At 33.8% G+C, this 19,879-nt stretch overlaps 1 long non-coding RNA gene across 1 annotated transcript; it reads right to left on the bottom strand.

Annotated features, from left to right (window-relative positions):
• Positions 1–18,713: 18,713 nt before the first annotated feature.
• Positions 18,714–19,271, bottom strand: LOC120357465. Its single transcript, XR_005574471.1, has 2 exons — positions 18,937–19,271; positions 18,714–18,877 (listed from the first exon to the last, which is right to left on the bottom strand). It is a non-coding gene; the product is annotated as an uncharacterized LOC120357465 (long non-coding RNA).
• Positions 19,272–19,879: the final 608 nt, after the last annotated feature.

Here is a 19,879-nt window from a genome sequence, read left to right on the forward strand (position 1 = left end):
ATTTCCTTAAGGCTCTTGTCTACTCCTATCTACTCCTGGAGTGGCCATATTGAAGTCATGACGTCATTAGCGATAAATCACACATAAAAGTTTTCGACGGGGTATTTATAAATAAAGAGAATTTAGATAAAACAGAACAAGATCGCTTTAAAACATTTATAAAAATGGATCTTTTTTTCACTTCACAATCAGTAAATAGTCGTAAAAAAACACTTAAAATAAAACCTATTCAAACAAGAAAAGACACGGATAGCTATTGAAAAGAGTGAAAACTATGCTTTTATGTATAAAATTCAATAAAACTTTATTTGGAGTTTATTTTTAAAAATTTTAAATACGAGATAAATCATATTTTTATAATAAAACACATAATAACAAAATGACATGCACGACAAAATTTCATTGTCAATCTGTTACGTTCCACGCCTAGATATTAATTCTAATTTTTTCCGTGACGGAACGTCACTATCGTCAACAAGGAGTTTTCGGCTGAGGCGTCAAGAGCCTTAAGGCAAAAAGTAATTTTTTGTTATTATTTCATTAATAAACTAAATAAACTGTTTTCTATTTTAATGAAATACATATATTTTTACAATACTAGCACAAATTTATTATAGACACACTATATAATACACAGTATTATTTTAAAAGCATGTTAGTATTTCTGTGAACAAACAAGATGTTTCTACTTTACTACCAAGACAAGTTTTACTTCAATAATTTACAATGCAAGTAAAGTTTTTAATCACTTTATTTTTTCCAACAATTTTGATATAACAAAAAAAATTTTTTTTAGTTTACATTTTAAATAACAATAAATAAAGTTTTATTTACAAATCTCAACATTTATTTTTATATATATTTCTTTACCTGGCAATTTTGAACATTCCGCAAGCGTGTTTGAGATACGATATGAGCATCATTCCTGTTGCTACCATTGTAGTCCCTCCTATGCAAATGGCTGCATCCGCATGTAGCACAATGAAATAAAAGTAACTTTCTTGGTTGATAAAGTACTTTGGCAAAATCTGCTCTGTTATACTACGTAGGTCAGTTTCGTTCATGAATAGAAAAATTCCGAGAACGCGCGGTAACATTGGCAAAGAAACAATAAAAAATAGGCTGGTGATATGAAACACTAAGGGCATTAAAGAAATAATCATATTAATATTTTTCTTATATTATTATCTTATATTCTTATATTATCTTATATTATAATCTTTTTTGTATTTGTTTAAGGTAAGTTCAAACATTTCGGTCAGACTTTGATTTTATAGGAAATTTAGTTCAAAACATTTCAGTACTTTTTGTCAAAAAACGCTACTTTCTTTAATATTTTTAAAAATATTATTTTTGACAATAACTTTTTAAAAAAACATTTTTGGATCCATGTTTATAGTTAAAAAACTTTTTTCAAGATTGTGTAAATTTCTTATGAAATCGCCGCCGAAACAGTTTCCGACCCACTTTCTATAATTTTATTCCTTTACTTTTAATACAATATTTAATTAAACAAATTCTTTATTGTAAAAATACTTCTATTTGCGTACATGTTCCATTTTTAGTACATTTTTTAAATGATATATTTCTATTCTAAAATCATAATATCAGATGCAGCCAATCAGCAAAGTTTTTAAAGATGATTTTAGTAATAGTTAGAAAAAATTGTTAAAAATGTTGAAAATCATGAATTAAGTGCTCTTTCCTTTAATAAAAAGAACGTTTATTTTAACGTTTAAAAACATTTGTTGTAACGTTTGAAAAAATATTTTTTAACGTTTAAAAAACGTTTACCTTAAAAAAGCAAGGTCATGTAATCGGCCGAAGAAAGCTGATGTTCATAAATTTTTTTGGGGCACAAGACTTTTAATGTACTATTCATAACTTCTTTTACATATTTCTTATAATTCGTAGATGTAAAAAAAATTTTTTAACCAAATTAGTTCAAATATGGCCGCGTAATGACTCGCTCTCCAAGTCCTGGTTTTTGAGGGGGTCAAAACAGCGTACAACTCAAAAAATATTTGATCAATATAGCTGAGACAATGCATGTTTATTTTTCACTAAATTCTCAACCGAGTGAACCTATGAAACTTGTAAGAATAACTACCTATACTTTTTTTTTCACATGATAAAAATTAAAACTTTTTGTAAAAATTCGACATTTTCTTCAAAACTGCTTAGAATTTTTATTTTAGTATTTTTTACTATCAAATTTAAATTTTTCCGGTGTGCAATTTTATCAAAAAAAAACAAATTTATTCAATTTTTTACTTTAGAATGAGATAAAAAATACTGCATTGTATCCCATTTGACCCCTTCAAAAACCAGGACTTGAAGGGCAAGCGTTATTACGCAGTCAGATTCGAACTAATTTGATTCAAAAAAATTTTTCTACATCTACGAATTATAAGAAATATGTAAGAAAAGTTATGGGCAATTCATTAAAAGTCTTGTGCCACAAAAAATTTTATGAAAATCAGCTTTTTTCGGCCGATTACATGATCTTCCCCTCTTAATGTTTAAGAAATATTTGTTTAACATTAGAAAAACGTTTATTTTAAAATTTAAAAAAGATTTTTTTTTATGTTTAACATACATTTGTTTTAAAAAGTTAAATTACCTGTAAAATAATAGTTAAAACTGTACGTAAAGGACGTTTTTTGTGATAAATAACTTTATTTAAAATTTGCTTTATTGCACATATATAACACTAAAAAAAAAATAAGTTTTCTTATATTATTTGTATAATAAAATCTGCTAGTAAGTATTAAATAAAGTTATTTACCACAAGAAATTTCCAAACTTAGGTATTATATATTTAAAAAATATTACAAAAGTTAAAATTATTTAGAATATAGTATATTCCTAGATACATTTTTCTATATATATTTTTTTTTATACATTTCATTTTTTATGTATGTGCATTCTACATTTTACATAAGACCAGTGTAGTTGAGAGTTAATAATAAAGGAATAATTGCACATCAAAAGTAGGAAAACCTAAATAAAAAACTAAATTTATATAATCTTGTGTGACTATTTTTTTATCATTTAACTCTTAATTACACTAGCGGGGCAAATACACAAACGTATCTCATCAAATCATCACACACAATTACGCCAATATTTCTAGTATAATATATTACTCATTGTCTGATTATTTAGGAAAAAATTTCTAATTGATGGCAAAGCAATAAGTTCAAGCATAAACAACTGTTTTAGCAATAATAAAGTGTTTTTATTTTAACAAGTTTTTTATGTTCAATATAAATAAAAAACATACAAGTTTCATCTTCATTTAGTCTTACTAATACAGCAAAAAATATTTTTAAAATATTTTAAATAGAGTTTAAATATTTTTAAATTATTTCTACGTCCGCTAGATTATGTCCAAAAAGTATTTTTAAAAATATTTTGGAAATAGTTCATATAAATATACTAAAATATATTAAATGATATTTATAAAATCTGTTAGTAATATTACTTTAAAAAATATGTTTAAAAGATAATAAAAATATTTCGTAAAATATTTTTAATATACTTTTATGTCCACTAGATTCTGTCAAAAAAATATTTTCAGCAATATTAAATTTTAATGAATCTGTTAAAATTGCTTTTTTTTTAATCCGGAGTCCAATTTGAACTTGTCAAAAAATATTCTTGTTAAGAGAGTGAAGAATTATATAATGCAATGTTTTTTATTCTATTTTGAAATTTTTTTACTTATGAGGTACAAAACTGCTATATCCATCTAGCGGTAGTGCCGCGTATTGCTCAAAAAGTAAATTATTTTAGTTAATGCTTTTCGGGTGGTACAAAGAAATATTTTTAAAAATATTTTTAACATATTTTAAAAATGTTTTTAAAAATGTTACCGCTTTCATGTTTTAAAACCTTTTCAAAATATTGTTATGACCGAGAAGATCGTCTTGTACTCATGCACTCGCGCATTATAATAACACGCGCGTTTAAAATGGACAGAATTTATAAAAATATTTTTAATGTAAATACGTGACAGTTTATTTCAAAAATCAAGACAAAGACAACAGAAGACGATAGCCGATCGTCAACCCTGTGTCGATACGTTCACGCCAATACCGAGTCATAACACTACCCTCCCCTCTTCTTACAAGTCGTCCCAACAACTAACACCGAAGGTTTCCAAAAGCTCTTCAATTTGTGCTTTGCGCACTTGTTTGTTCATTTTTCGGACAAAGGTGAATGAATAAATGAATAAATGAATGAGCATTTATTTTGTCCTAGGGCAAGCTCTCTAAGGACACTCAGGAGTACAGTTAAACGTAGAGAGTAACAATATCACTTACAAACTAAGACTAAACGGAGTTGCAGGAAAATAGTAAGCAACAAAAGAAGAAAGTAAACTATAATAACAAAACAAAAACAAATAAAATATCATAATAGTAATAGTAATATTAGCAGTGAGTAACGTAGAGGAACGCTATGCACGAGCTGGGGGGGAGGGAGGCATCGCAGCACGGTCGCGGCTCATCAAATAGCCAAAGAGCAAGCGCTTAAAGGCGCTAGTTGAGGCGGCCTCCCTGACGGCAAAAGGAAAATTATTCCAGAGGGAGCACGCAGTCAAATGAAAGGAACGTTGGTAAATGGAGGTGCGGCAAAAAGGGACGGCGAGATTGAGGGAAGAAGAGGATGAGAAGCGCAGATCTGAGAGAGGACGGTGAAAAGGACGGAAGGGTAAACTTTTACAAAAGGAGAGCAGCCTCTGACAACCTTAACCTTAATATATGTTATCAATGGAAAGATACTGAGTGATACACACAAGATTTTAAGTAATGCTCACTTTTTACTAAAAAAATATCATTACAGAAAGAAAAAACACTTTTTCTTATTTATTTCAGAAAATATTCATTTTACAAAAAAATGTGTCAAACAAAAAATGAAGCTAGTAATAAGTTCTATAAAAAAGATTATATACATATTTTACCTAATTTCAATACTTTCGTCGTTATTGTCGAAAAACTGTTTTGCGTCGAAGGGTTTTCGACGCAAAACAGTTTTTCTACAATATACAGAAAACGCGTGGGCAGGCGAGGGGCTCCACCCTTTCCCCTGCACCTCCTCCCCGTATTTTTTAACCCAACCCACTTTGTCTCAAGTCCACTAATAACGTGGTTGGTGCGGGAGGGGGGAGGGGCATAATTTCAAATCTAATATCGCAATGTCAATTAGATATTCTTGATCAAATTATAATTAAAATAAGGTTAGGTTGGGTTAGAAAAAATACGGGGAGGGAGTGCGGGGGAGGAGTTTTCGGAGAAATAGGGGGGAGACAAATTAAGGATGATAGAAAATAGGAGGCAACATGTGAGGTACTCCCTCCCCCTGTCATTAGAGCTGAGCCACCCCAGCCTCTCGTAGTACCCCAAAATGTGCTCATCCTTGCGAAGATTGTAAATGAACCGTACGCAAGAATTCATTAGGCGTCTTAGCTTTAATTTTTGTTGCCCTGTCAAATCAGTACAGAAGGCCGTACAGTAATCAAAGACGGGGAAGATGAGAGCCGTGACGAGCTGAGTACAAAGGCGCAAGGAAAAACAGTTGGAGAAAGCTTTTAACCGCCAAAGAATTCTGTTGATGCAACTCAAAGTGCCACGTACTTGCTCCGATCAACTAAGAGAGCTGGATAGGCAGATACCAAGGTTTGTAACCTTGTCGGTTGATTCTATTAATGCACCGTTGCAGTATAGTTGGGTGCGAGAGGAGGGAATGCTGTTAATGAATTTAAAAGACCCCAAGAGCATGGGTATAGTTTTGCGAGCGTTAAGGATGAGGGAGTTGTTCTGAGCCCATGACTCAATTGCGGCAATGTCCGCTCTGATCTTAGTGAGAGCGGCGTCGATGTCAGCAGGTGGAAAGTGAATGTAAATTTGCAGGTCATCCGCGAGATGTGATTGCAATGACTTAGGACGGATCTGAGGTCGTTGATGAAAAGTGAAAAAAGCAGGGCGCCGAGAACCGAGCCCTGAGGGACTCCGGCAACAACAGGCGTCCAAGACGAGAAAGAGCCACGCACGCGCTGATGACGTCCCGTGAGGTAGGACCGCACCCATTGGCAGGCAGAGAGAGACAGGCGGAAGGAGCGCAGCTTATAAAAAAGAAGATCGTGAGAGCCCGCCGAGATCAAAGGCCTTAGTAAAATCAAACAGGACGAGCAAGGTGACTATCCTTTTATCGATGGCCAGTCTCACATCATTTAGCAGCTTTAAAAGAGCCGTCTGTGTGCTGTGCCCCCTTCGAAAACCGGTTTGGAAAGGATCAAAGAGGTGGAAAAATAACTTTTGAGGATTCAACTCTTGAAAGGCACCCCAAGTCTCCGCCTCGGCATTCGCCCTTAGGCCCACAAAAAAACCTCAAATCAAAAACCGGAGCAAGGCGGTCTTCTTAAAAGGAAGTACTACAACGTTCCTCCACACGAAAAACGTCGTCTCAAATTAGCCTTAAAATTAAAACGAAAAACAGAATCCAACAAATACTGGATTCTAAAGAATATAATCCTGCAAGGAAAAACTTTACAATCAATAATTTTTTTCCCCTATATTTTGAACAAAATTCTAAGATAAAATTCTCCCGCAGAAGACTCAAATCTGACGACTTTCTGTTCTACCCTGGGTTCTTGCCTCAGGTTCCCGAGCGTCGTCCTCTGCGATCCAGAAGAAAAAGAATTGAAGCTCTCTTCCAGCTTCTGACAAAAAAATGATCTTTAGATCTCATTTCCCAAGACAAAGATTTCTGGGGAAGTTCGACGATTTCCTGTTCTATCCCAGGCTCTTACCACGAGCGTCGCTCGCGTCACTCCCAAATCAACACTTATCTGGGAGGAAAAGAAATCTAAGATTCTCTTCAACTCCATCCTCAGTTTTTGCCACGGGTAACCGAGCATTGTTCTCTGTGATTCAAACCAAAATAACGACTTTTTGCTCTACCCTGGACTTCTGCCACAGGTTATCAAACGTCGTCCACTTTTATAATCACAATCCACCCGACGATTTCCTGCTCTACCCTGGGCTCCTGCCATAGGTTACCGAGCGCAATCTTGAAGAATCCTAAATAAAATGACGACCTCCTGCTTTAGCTTGGGCTCCTGCCATAGGTTACTAAGCGTCATCTTGAGCAATATCAAACAATAATGACGACCTTCTGCTCTCACCCGGGCCTCTGCTTCAAAAAATTGAACACCATTCGCTGCAAATCCATTCCCTTGAGCAAATCTAAGAAATTTAAAAAAAAATAGAAACTCAATCTAAGCTTCTGAGGAAAGAATGGTTTTCCGAATCCATCCTCCAAGGCAAGGACTTCCAGGGAAGCACGACTTCCTGCTCTACCCCGGGCCACGAGTTACCGAGCGCCGACCGTGTCATTCCCAAACAGACGCCTTTTAAGAAGAAAAAAAAATCTCAGACCGTTTTCTCGGTCAATTGCGAAAAAAAGAAATTTTAAATTAAAATCAAAACTCTCACTTATTTTTTTTTAATTTCAAAACCTAAACTAAAACTTTCTTTACTTCTCTCCTTTTCCTCTAAATTTACTCAAGAAATTAAAAATTTTAAGAGGAAACGATACGCCATGTGTCAATTAAAACAGTAAAAATGAATAGATATAAATAAAAGCGTAAAATGCGCTTGATAAAAATACTTTCTTTTTCAATCAAAGACGTGCTAAAACAAACGCAAACGCAACGCGTCTCGATCATCTAAAGGAAAACTCTTTGCGATTGAGCAACGCGGATACAACGCGTTTCTATCACCCATACAGCACAGAGAGATTGCAGAAACATTGCAGAATGATTTCATTGAAACATTGTAATATTGCATTTTGATTGCGAAACACAGCTGCACAGCTGGAAGATTGCAGCAACATTAAGATGTCCGTTTTTTTAAATATTGCATTAAAACATCCGTTTTTTTAAATATTGCATTAAAACATCCTATTTTTCTAAAATATTCACATAAATATTACATCACAATATATTACATCACATAATTCCAATGACTAAAACAATATTTGTGTAACATTTTAAAAAACAATTTTCGCAAAAAAAATCTCGGAAATATTTTTTCGGACATTTCCAAGCGGTCACCCATCCAAGTCGCGACTCCGGTGAACGTTGCTTGACTTCCGTGATCACTGCGAACTGATACCTCATAATGACCTGTGAACTCTTTATACTGATATGTGTATAACTGGTAGATCAAGTCAATATACGTTATCGAAAAAAATGAAATATGTATAAATAAAGCACAATATTTATATAAACAAATATAAAATTATAGTTTTTTTTACTAATTTTGCAATTGCAGAATAGCATTTAGAATAACTTTTCTATTATTTGTTTAAATAAAAATGTAATTAAAAAGTATATATCAATATAATACAATAATTAAATTAAATATAAAAAAATTTTTATTAAAAAAACAATTATAAAATATTGTTTGTTCATTGGGCTGTAGATTGAGGTTTTTTCACATATGGACCTATTTTGTCTATTGATATAAATATTTATGTTTCTTATCAATACTATGATGCACACAGCATCACGGGACCGCATGCATTTTCTAGACGTCTTAGAGTCAACTTTTGAAGGATGTCTGCAGACGTCTATGCAAAGTCGAATTGCAGTTAACTTTGAAAGCCTAACTTGGATGAGTCGACTTATAGTCGATATATGAACGGTCGTACTGTTAGAGAATGTAGAGATTCAGCGGAAAATTTAGTAACGTCACAAGACTTTACTTAGCTAAATGCGGATAAATAATTATGGATAAGTTAAATTAATATATTATTATACGCGAATATTCTGCTTTGGCTCTTTATTGTCACTACTTTATTAAAAAATTATGATATTGCAATGTTTCCGGAATAATACTGGCATATGCGATGTTGCAGGTATATTGTTAATTTATGTTTCTACAATGTCTCCGTAATATTGTATTGCAATCTGCAACATTGCAACTTTGCTTCAATGTTGTTGGAATTTTCTGTGCTGTATGGGCATTTGAAGCAAAATCTCCCGTACGTAAACAAATATTTTTGGAAGGACTTAATCGTGTCTCCCAAAGACATTGAAGCTCTTCATCGCGTTGATGAAATAACGTCGCTACTTCCTCCTGACGTTGTAGACAAACGGTTCGCTGCTCACGCATCTTCCTCTAAAGTTGAACGAAGGACAGCTTCCGCCGACAAACCCTCGCCGTCTCCACGCGAAAACTCCAACATCTCCACTAAATGCGTGTAAATCCGCTTTCTTAGCTCCGCCGTAGCACGTTTTATATTTCCGATAATAGTCCGAGAACGGTCGGACGAGTTCCCAAAATGTTATGACCGAGAAGGTCTCGTACTCACGCACTCGCATACTACAATAACACGCACGCTCACGAAATAAATGAACAGATTTATAAAAATATGTTGAATGTAAATACGTGACAGTTTATTTCAAAAAATCAAGGCGAAGACAACAACAACGGAAGACGATAGCCGATCGTCAACCCTGTGTTGATACGTTCACGCGCCATAACGTCAATATTGTAACAATATTGTTAAAATCTTTTTAAAATATTCCTGACAATATTTTTTTGGTGATATAAAAAATACTTTCAAAAATTTTTTAAAATATCTTTAAAATGTTATTATTTTCATGTTTTAAAACTTTTTCAAAATATTCTAAAAATTTCTTCAAAATATTTTTCGTAACTTTTTTTAAGAAATACTTTTCAAAAAGTTTTATAATATTTTGTGCTGTATGGATACAGTTTTATATAACAATAATTCTTTGAAATTATGGTATTATTGTGAACTATATATACATCATATTAGTATGGTATTTTTTATAAGCGGATGATATAAGCAGATAATAATTAAGGTTTTGGAACTCTGCAGAACATGATCAATTTTACGCAAATAGTTAATACAATGAGTTACGATAAAGTTGCACAGACGATATCTTGATTTTTAACTGCTTTTAGTTTTTTTTTTTAAGTATAATGGAATTTCTCCTTGGATCTTTTTGTTTGGAAAGGTCTTATGGATGAATTCTATTTGCAAGATGTCAATGTCTACTTAAATTAGAAATTGAAGTTAAAGCAAGTCATATAATAAAATCAAATAATAAAAAAACTTACAATGTCTTAATAAAAACTCTAATTGATATTTTTTGATCTAATGCAATAATTAAATTTTCTGAAATTGAAAGATATATAATCATGTATGGTATTACAATATAACAGAAATAAAGTTTACAAAGCTGTAAGTATTTCAACTTGTCCACATTTGGGATATAAAATTACCGCAGGTCTATAGACCAGATTTGACCACTGTAGTTGAAGGTTAATTTTAATCATCATCCTCTTCATCTTCATCATCTTCATTATTACTCTCAAAACTATTGTCATATATCTAAACAAGCCCATACAGCTCAGAAAATTGCAGCAACATTGCAGCAATGTTACAATGTTGCAGATTGCAATGCAATATTACGGAGACATTGTAGAAACATAAATGAACAATATGCCTATCTCATGGCATATACCAGTAATATTCCGAAAACATTACAATATCATAATTTTTTAATAAAGTAATGGCAATAAAGAGCTAAAGTAGAATATTCGTGTATAATAATATATTAATTTAACTCAATCATAATTATTCATCCGCATTTAGCAAACTAAAGACGGGTGACGTTACTAAATTTTCCGCTGAATCTCTACATTTTCTAACAACCGTCCATATGTCGACTGTAAGTCAACTCATCCAAGTCAGGCTTTCAGAGTTGACTGCAAATCGACTTTGCATAGACGTTTGCAGACATCCTTCAAATGTTGACTCTAACATGTCTAGAAAAAGGCATGCGGTCCCGTGGTGCTGTGTGCATCATTGTATTGTTGAGAAACATGAATATTCATATCAATAGACAAAATAGATTCATATATAAAGAAACCTCGATCTATATCCCAATAAACAAACAATATTCTTAATTTGTTTTTTTAATAAAAATTTTATCATATTTAATTTAATCATTGTATTATATATATATATATATTTTTTTTTTCTAATTGCATTCTTATTTAAATGACAGAAAAGTTATTCCAGATGCTATTCTGCATTTGCAAAAATTAGTAAAAAAAATACTAAAAATTTATATTTGTTTATATAAATACTGTGTTTTAATTATACATATTTTATTTTTTCGATAACGTATATTAACTTAATCTACCAGTTATTTACACATGTCAGCATAAAGTGTTCACAGGTCATCATGAGGAATTAGTTTGCAGCGATCACGGAGGTCAAGCAATGTTCACCGGAGTCGCGACTTGGATGGCTGATTGCTTGAAAATTTCCGAAAAAAAATTCCCGAGATTTTTTTTGCGAAAAATACTTTTTAAATTGTTACAAAAATATTGTTTTGTTCATTGGAATTATGTGGTGTAATAATATTTATGTGAATATTTTGGAAAAATTCATAACAACATTGCAATATTGCTGAGATGTTTCAATGCAATATTTCAAAAAGCGAACATCTTAATGTTGCTGCAATGTTGCAGCAATGTTTTGCAATCAATATGCAATATTACAATGTTTCAATGAAATTATTCTGCAATGTTTCTGCAATCTCTCTGTGCTCTATGGGAGCCTAATCTTTACTGTGTCTGGTAATGCTACAAATATATCAAGGTTAATAAACGTCAATATTAACAAACAAATATAATAAATGTTATATAGTCTAATGACTTTTTATAAACCTTTAGTAAATCAGACATCTCACGTATAACTTTGGAAGGATTTAATTAATATAAAATATCTTGTAGAAAATACGTATTGAACGCACTTGTATACATGATGAATAGTAGCAAATTCATTACTAATTTTAGAAAATAAAATATTAAAAGCCAATAAAGTACATAGGATGAAACTTTTCTTTGTGTAGACTTAGCAATCTCGTAATTTATAAATATAGCCAGATTCTTTGAATCAATCACTCATTTCTCCGAACCACTCAAGCCAAACGAATTCACAAGGTTAACAGAAGCCGATACAACAGTTTAAATAATATTAACATGCGCACAAGACAATTTGAGTGATGCGATGAGTGGGGATATTTTGATCACGTTGCGATTGACCACCAGCCACTTATAGTGCTTGAACAGTGGAAAAGTCTAGGTTGCTGTGAGTGGCTGTAATCAATTGCAACGTGGTCAAACGAGATGCATGACAATTGCCGCAGCAGGAGCAAACTCAACAATTGAGTGAACGCTTGCTATTATTGGTGGTATTCTTTTAGATCTAGATGTCTGATTAGATGATTTAAAAGAATACATCAATAACAACGAGCGCTCACTCTACTGTTGAATCCGCTAAATGTGGCTATTGAGTCAGTGGAGTGTATATAGTCTTTTGGTCAATCGCACGCTTTGCATAACAGTAAACGTAACACGTACTATAAAAATTTGCCAAACACATTCGAGAATGATCTAACAATTTTGACAATTCTTAACTGCGATATGGTTACGGTTACGCAAAGCATGTGCGGTTGATCCTAAGCCAGTTACCCGAGGTTTCGCAGATGCTCATGCGCAAGCATCAAGCTATGTTACAATTACGCCATGAACCGTGGCAGACTCGTGCATTTATAATGCTTAAATCCGTAGATCATTGATGTTTTGATCGAAATAAATTTGCTCTCTCAAATCAGCCGATTATCACAAAATAATAATTAACAGAAAAGTAATAAAAGTTTTTTTTAAATATCTATCTAATATTAAATAAATATTAAATAACAATTGAATTAAATAAATATTAAGTAAATGTTAAATAAATGTTTTTGAGATTATTATTTTAAACGAATAATTAACCCTTACTAGCCAACGTAATTTATTGTTCCTCATTAGTCAATGTGGGGTCACTTGTGTTTTACACTTCTATTAAAGAATACACAGCTATGATATGGTTTTAAACAGTAATTTTACTTACATGGGACAATTGTACGAAGTTGATACACTAATTTCATGAAAAAAATATCCACGTCTAGGTCTGCTTAAATTGAAACACATGTGACAGGTTTAATTTTTCACTAGCCTATTTGAAGACAAAATTGGAGGATTGAAAATTAACGCGCGCATAGTAGGTCTATTGTATTGTTGACCTTTTTTGTTTTGTTGGTTGAGCGAATATGTTGTAATGTATGTAAAACACAGACAAAGATTATCCGCGCGCTAATTTTCAATCCTCCAATTTTGTCTTCAAATAGACTAACAAAAAATTAAACCTGTCACATGTATTTTAATTTAAGCAGACTTAGACGCGGATATTTTTTTCACATTTGTGTGTCAACTTCGTACAGTTGCCATGTTAGTTTCAACCTTCTAGTATACGATTAAAAAGTGAAATGGTAATAACAATTGATGAAACTGTATAATTTTGCAAATATGTAAACAAAGTTACGATAAATGCAGGGTAATTTTTGTAAAGTCATAGCTTTCGTAAAAATCATTATAGAAAACAGATTTAAAAAAGGAATTAAAGCTAAAGAACCACATTTTTATAAAAAATGTTCCATTGGTTTGGATCCATAATTTAATGTTAATTTTGCAACATGAAGAATGCTTATTTTTATGATATAAACTTAGCAAATAATATGGGTTAACTAAAGCTATATTTATTTTTAATAAATGTAGCTTCAGTTCTGTAAATTTAATAAATTTTAATACAAATTTAGTATTGAAAAGTAAAAATTACATCTTTGTATTTATACAGGGTGATTCAGAATAAATATTGACCCTTTTACAGGCATATTTGTAATCAAATTCTGAGACGATTTTTTCCTTTGAGAAAAATTTATCCTGAACTTAGGGTTTTACTTATAAAAAGGAATAACAGATGACGGGTCGGATACAAGTAGATTGGCGCAACTCACAGTTACACGCTGGTGTTACCGTGAGGCGCCTGCTGCTGTTACACGCTGAGCATGCAATGTCGGACCTAAGTCCTATTGATGCTAGAAAGATGGGTAAGGACCGGTGAGAAGGTTAACAGAGGAAAGAGTCCGTTTAAATTGAACTTGTATATTTCGACACTCCGGTGTCACTCACGAGCTTAAGCTCGTGTTACAACGTTGGTATCTCAAGCGAGGCAAGAGTGTACAATTGTCGGTGACTGGATTGTTGGTATTGCTTCTACGTGTATGTAATTTCAGATGTGACTGCTTGATTCTAGAATATTGATTAACGAGTTGATGCTTAATGTATAGATGCGTAATTACTACTTTGTCGCTTGATTGTCGCGCGGCGTCTTTATACTAAAGTGATTGCGCTAAGCCGCTGCTTGACGCAATTACTTCTACGTGAACAGCGTCGTAATACGATTTCGGCAATAGTTGGGTTTTCAGCTTTCTGGGCTTTCTGATTATTTCATTGTGTTACAAAAATGCTTTGCAAGTATTCTTATTCAGGGCATGGTGACCTGTTTGCAGTTGCCATGCACCGTATTATAGCTTGATTGTAACACTGCGCTCACATAACACAACAATACATGGAACACATTTACATTTAAACTTTCTTTCTCTCTTTATCACTTTAGTTATGCTATATTTAACTTGTCAAATATCGATCTCTGTCATCCGGCTATCAAATATCGGAATAACCGTGAAATCTTCAAGTTTACGGTCATGGGCGCAACAGTATTATCAAAAGGCGCGGTTGCACCTTTGCACCAAAGTGCCGCCCAGCGACTAGCTTCTTTTACGCAAATCGGCAATTTTCATGCACACAAAATCTCAGTAACGCCTAAACCGATCAAGTCCTGAATAGTTTCAAACGATAGCTTGGGAAAACTTGCATAATAAACCCTGCTTGCACCGGACGTAACAGAGACGTGCTGTTTTGATCACGAAGTCGCAGAAAATATGATACGTCTTGTGCACGTCGCTGCGACGTAACTAAATAATTTGAATGTTTCAATTAATTAGCTGTTTGTTGAATTTTTATTTGTATTATGATTTATATTTTAAAGATAAATAATATTTCACTTTTTAAAAATGATGTTTTTTATTTAATGTAATTAAATTTAACACGTAATTGTGAAGATGACGTTACGTAGAGTAACGTACAGTTGGGAAATACTATCGCGGTATCCGGCTATACGGATAAAAATCACTATCCGATGCATCTCTCATAATTATTTCCTTAAGTTTGAAATTATAGTCACAAATACTTTTTTCTCTGCGTATAGTAGTACACAAAACCGTCACTAGATGGCTGTTATAGCGTTTTTTCGTAAGAAAGGAAACACGTAAATGGTATAAAGGCGGAGCATTATGAGATTTTTCACCGATGTTCTATTATAGTTGTATCAATTTTTCTGATAAATCCCCTTTAAAATGAAATCAGTAATAATAGTAACAAAGGCGGCGAATACGAGTCAAGCGCGGTAGACGGTGCGCAAAAGTAAATAATCTGTAAAGATTTCAGATATACATAATTTATTATTAAACGTTTTGGCTCATTCTTCGAGCCATCTTCAGTAACAATTCGAAGGCGCAGCTGAGGTTGAGGTGAAGGGCTTCCTCATCCGAAAGATGTAACGCTTATACGAGTTGTTAGGCTCGAAAATCGGAACATGATTCGGACTATGGCAGGAAAGTTATAATGAGTACTAGTTTAATTTAATTGTAAAATAAAAACTCACCTCAACGTCAGTAGCTGTCCATGTACAAAAGAATTTTGTCAGCGCAAATAACCACATGTCAAAAGGCGTAAATAAATAAGTAATTGAAATTGAGACAAATCGAGAACGTCTTGTCTGTACAACGGTCAAACTTGAAATGAGAAGGGAACTGGTGCTGCCGGTACGAACAGATATCCGGAGAGATAAACAAACATACAGATGAGGATAAATAGATAGCAAAACAAGCTATAAACTGTCGACAATAGATAAATATGCGTGGTGTAAGAAATCCGTGTCAGATTGTAAATTGAGCCCGTTACATTGTTGTTTAATGTATAAAATTTCAGAAATCAGTCGTTTATGATAAGATTTCTCATGATCGAGAACCTTAACGCCATCCCAGTCGAAATCATGACCGCACTCAATCCTGTGGTCAGTGATAACGGACTGAGAAGAGACGTTTCTGCGAATATGGTTACGGTGTTCTGAAATGCGGGTTTTAACTTGTCTGCCAGTTTGTCCGACATAAGACGCATCGCAATCACGACATGAGATCTTGTAAACAACGTCCTTACAGGAAGAAATTGGAAGAGCATCCTTTTGAACCTTAATGAATCTACTCAATTTATTTAAACTATAAAAAGCGGTTTTTGAATTGGAATTTCTAAATATTTATGAATCTTTCTGAAATTGAGGGAACATACGGAACGGTGAACCAAGAGATTTTTTTTAATTCTTCAGATGTATTGTCAAGTAACTGTTTTTTTGATCTCCCCACGAAAAGGCATCTGAGTCGTTCTCGAATGATTTTAAAAATAAAGTCAAGAGGATAGTCATTTTCTAAAAGGATGCTGACGGTGAATTCCAAGTTCTTCCTGTGATATTTCGGGTGGGACAAAAGAAAAACTCGGTCGACAAGACATATGACAACGCCGCGTTTCTGTGAAACAGGGTGCCAAGAGTGGAAATTAAGGTATCGCCCCGAAAAAGTTGGCTTGTGATACCAATCAAACTCAACAGTTTTTTCGTTCAGGATGATAGTGGTGTCCAAAAAATTCAAACTTTCGTTTCCAATTTCAATGGTGAATTGTAATCTCGGGTGGAATGAGTTAAATTTATCTAATGTAAAATTCACGAGGAACCGCCGTGGCGATATCATCAACATATCGAAGAAAGAAGGGTACTTGGAAATCCAATGCACTTAGCACCTCCGTCTCAAGGTCCTGCAGCACCAGGTCCGCGATGATAGGAGACAAAGGAGAGCCCATGGGCGTGCCAAAGTTTTGTTTGTATGTAATATCGTCAAATTTAAAATACGTTGATTCTAAGACGAAGCGTACGGCATTCAGAAATTCGGCTTTAGGAATCTTGCAATTTTTTGAGATATATTTCCATCTATTAGAGATACTGTTAATGGCTAACTCGATTGGTATATTAGTAAAAAGGGATACCACATCGAGAGAAATAAGAATAAAGTTATCATCAAGCTGTGCACCGGAAAGCTTATTCACCAATTGAAAACTGTAACTAACGTGGCTGTTTGCCTCCGGTACGCTCTTGGATATTGTTGTGTGCAAATAACTCGCAAGATCATACAGTGGACTGTCAATGGAGGATATAATAATTCGTAGAGGGTAACCGACTTTATGCAGCTTTGGCAACCCATAGGCTCTCGGGAGTGTCCCATCACTACAATAAAGTGTTCTGTATTTTACATTGGATATATAATCAGAATCTCTCCATCTCGCAAGAAGCAACCTCGACTTGCTTGTTATTTGTTGGATAGGATCTTTGGCAATTTTTTTGTATGTATCTTCGTCTGACAGTAATGCAGTCATTCTATTTTTATAGTCAAGACGATTCATGGCGACAGTAGTGTTGCCCTTATCCGCTCTAGTAAGAATTAAATCGGGGTTATTAGAAAGAAATTCTTTGGTTTTGGAAATGAGTTTGAAAAGTTCGGAGTTGGAAGCAGAATGGCTAGAAAAAGATTTTAATTTGTTAATGATGGGAATGGAGTGGTTTCTGATTTCTGAGCGTGTGGAATCCGGTAATTTTTTAATATTGTTCTCAATGCTCTTGATGAACTCAAAAAGAATATTTTTATAATTATTACAAGGAAGAGAGAAATTGTCCCCCAATTGTAAGAAGCACCGAATATCCTCGGGAATGTCTGTAGAAGACAAATTGGATAGCCATTTATCTCTTATGGAGGTGAGGGAAGAGCTCGGTAAATTGTTATAAAAAATCTGAGGATCTAAATTGATTTTATTTGTTGAAAGGGTGTCAAGGTCGGACGTGGTGGGAGTGTGTGAAAATGAGAAACTGTGGGCAGAGATGGAAGGAGAGGAAATCGAGTTGTGTGTATCCGGAGTATTGTAATGATATTGGATAGGCAGGAGTTGTCTGTGTTTGAATTTGTTATGTTTTTCTAATAACCAGGAAATTTTTTTGTTCATATTTTGATGTTGAGTGTTATAAAAAGATTGTAAAGAAACATGTTGTTTACGGAAGAAGGAATTGTATGTTTGGAAAGGCAAGCAATTCGAAATGCCACGAGCGAGACGGAAAATGCGCAGACGAGAGTAATTAGTAAGCCTACATGTGTCATTAATTTCGAGACGTAATGTTTTCATTATAAACATGTCAATGTTATGTTGGAATTTCGTCTTTATCTTCGGATGATGAAAGACCGGTTCGGAGTTATAAATATTGTGTAAATGTGTAGGTACAATATTGTGAGATTGGCAAAATCTTAAAAATTTTTCCCTTAAAGTGCATTTGATATAGATCTTATTGTATTTGATCCAATCTTTGAGTAGCGATTTTGCATGTGGTCCAAAAACAGAATGTATAAAGTTAAAGAAACCGTTGTGAGTATGATAACGCATTGTTTCAGCCTGCGTAAATTGAAGTTAAAGGAATAAGACTCGTGAAATAGGTAATAATAGTAACAAAGGCGGCGAATACGAGTCAAGCGCGGTAGACGGTGCGCAAAAGTAAATAATCTGTAAAGATTTCAGATATACATAATTTATTATTAAACGTTTCGGCTCATTCTTCGAGCCATCTTCAGTAACAATTCGAAGGCGCAGCTGAGGTTGAGGTGAAGGGCTTCCTCATCCGGAAGATGTAACGCTTATACGAGTTGTTAGGCTCGAAAATCGGAACATGATTCGGACTATGGCAGGAAAGTTATAATGAGTACTAGTTTAAATTAATTGTAAAATAAAAACTCACCTCAACGTCAGTAGCTGTCCATGTACAAAAGAATTTTGTCAGCGCAAATAACCACATGTCAAAAGGCGTAAATAAATAAGTAATTGAAATTGAGACAAATCGAGAACGTCTTGTCTGTACAACGGTCAAACTTGAAATGAGAAGGGAACTGGTGCTGCCGGTACGAACAGATATCCGGAGAGATAAACAAACATACAGATGAGGATAAATAGATAGCAAAACAAGCTATAAACTGTCGACAATAGATAAATATGCGTGGTGTAAGAAATCCGTGTCAGATTGTAAATTGAGCCCGTTACATTGTTGTTTAATGTATAAAATTTCAGAAATCAGTCGTTTATGATAAGATTTCTCATGATCGAGAACCGTAACGCCATCCCAGTCGAAATCATGACCGCACTCAATCCTGTGGTCAGTGATAACGGACTGAGAAGAGACGTTTCTGCGAATATGGTTACGGTGTTCTGAAATGCGGGTTTTAACTTGTCTGCCAGTTTGTCCGACATAAGACGCATCGCAATCACGACATGAGATCTTGTAAACAACGTCCTTACAGGAAGAAATTGGAAGAGCATCCTTTTGAACCTTAATGAATCTACTCAATTTATTTAAACTATAAAAAGCGGTTTTTGAATTGGAATTTCTAAATATTTATGAATCTTTCTGAAATTGAGGGAACATACGGAACGGTGAACCAAGAGATTTTTTTTAATTCTTCAGATGTATTGTCAAGTAACTGTTTTTTTGATCTCCCCACGAAAAGGCATCTGAGTCGTTCTCGAATGATTTTAAAAATAAAGTCAAGAGGATAGTCATTTTCTAAAAGGATGCTGACGGTGAATTCCAAGTTCTTCCTGTGATATTTCGGGTGGGACAAAAGAAAAACTCGGTCGACAAGACATATGACAACGCCGCATTTCTGTGAGACAGGGTGCCAAGAGTG

Source organism: Solenopsis invicta, chromosome 4 (genome assembly GCF_016802725.1).
Source record: "Solenopsis invicta isolate M01_SB chromosome 4, UNIL_Sinv_3.0, whole genome shotgun sequence".
In the NCBI taxonomy this organism is placed as follows: Eukaryota; Metazoa; Arthropoda; class Insecta; order Hymenoptera; family Formicidae; genus Solenopsis; species Solenopsis invicta.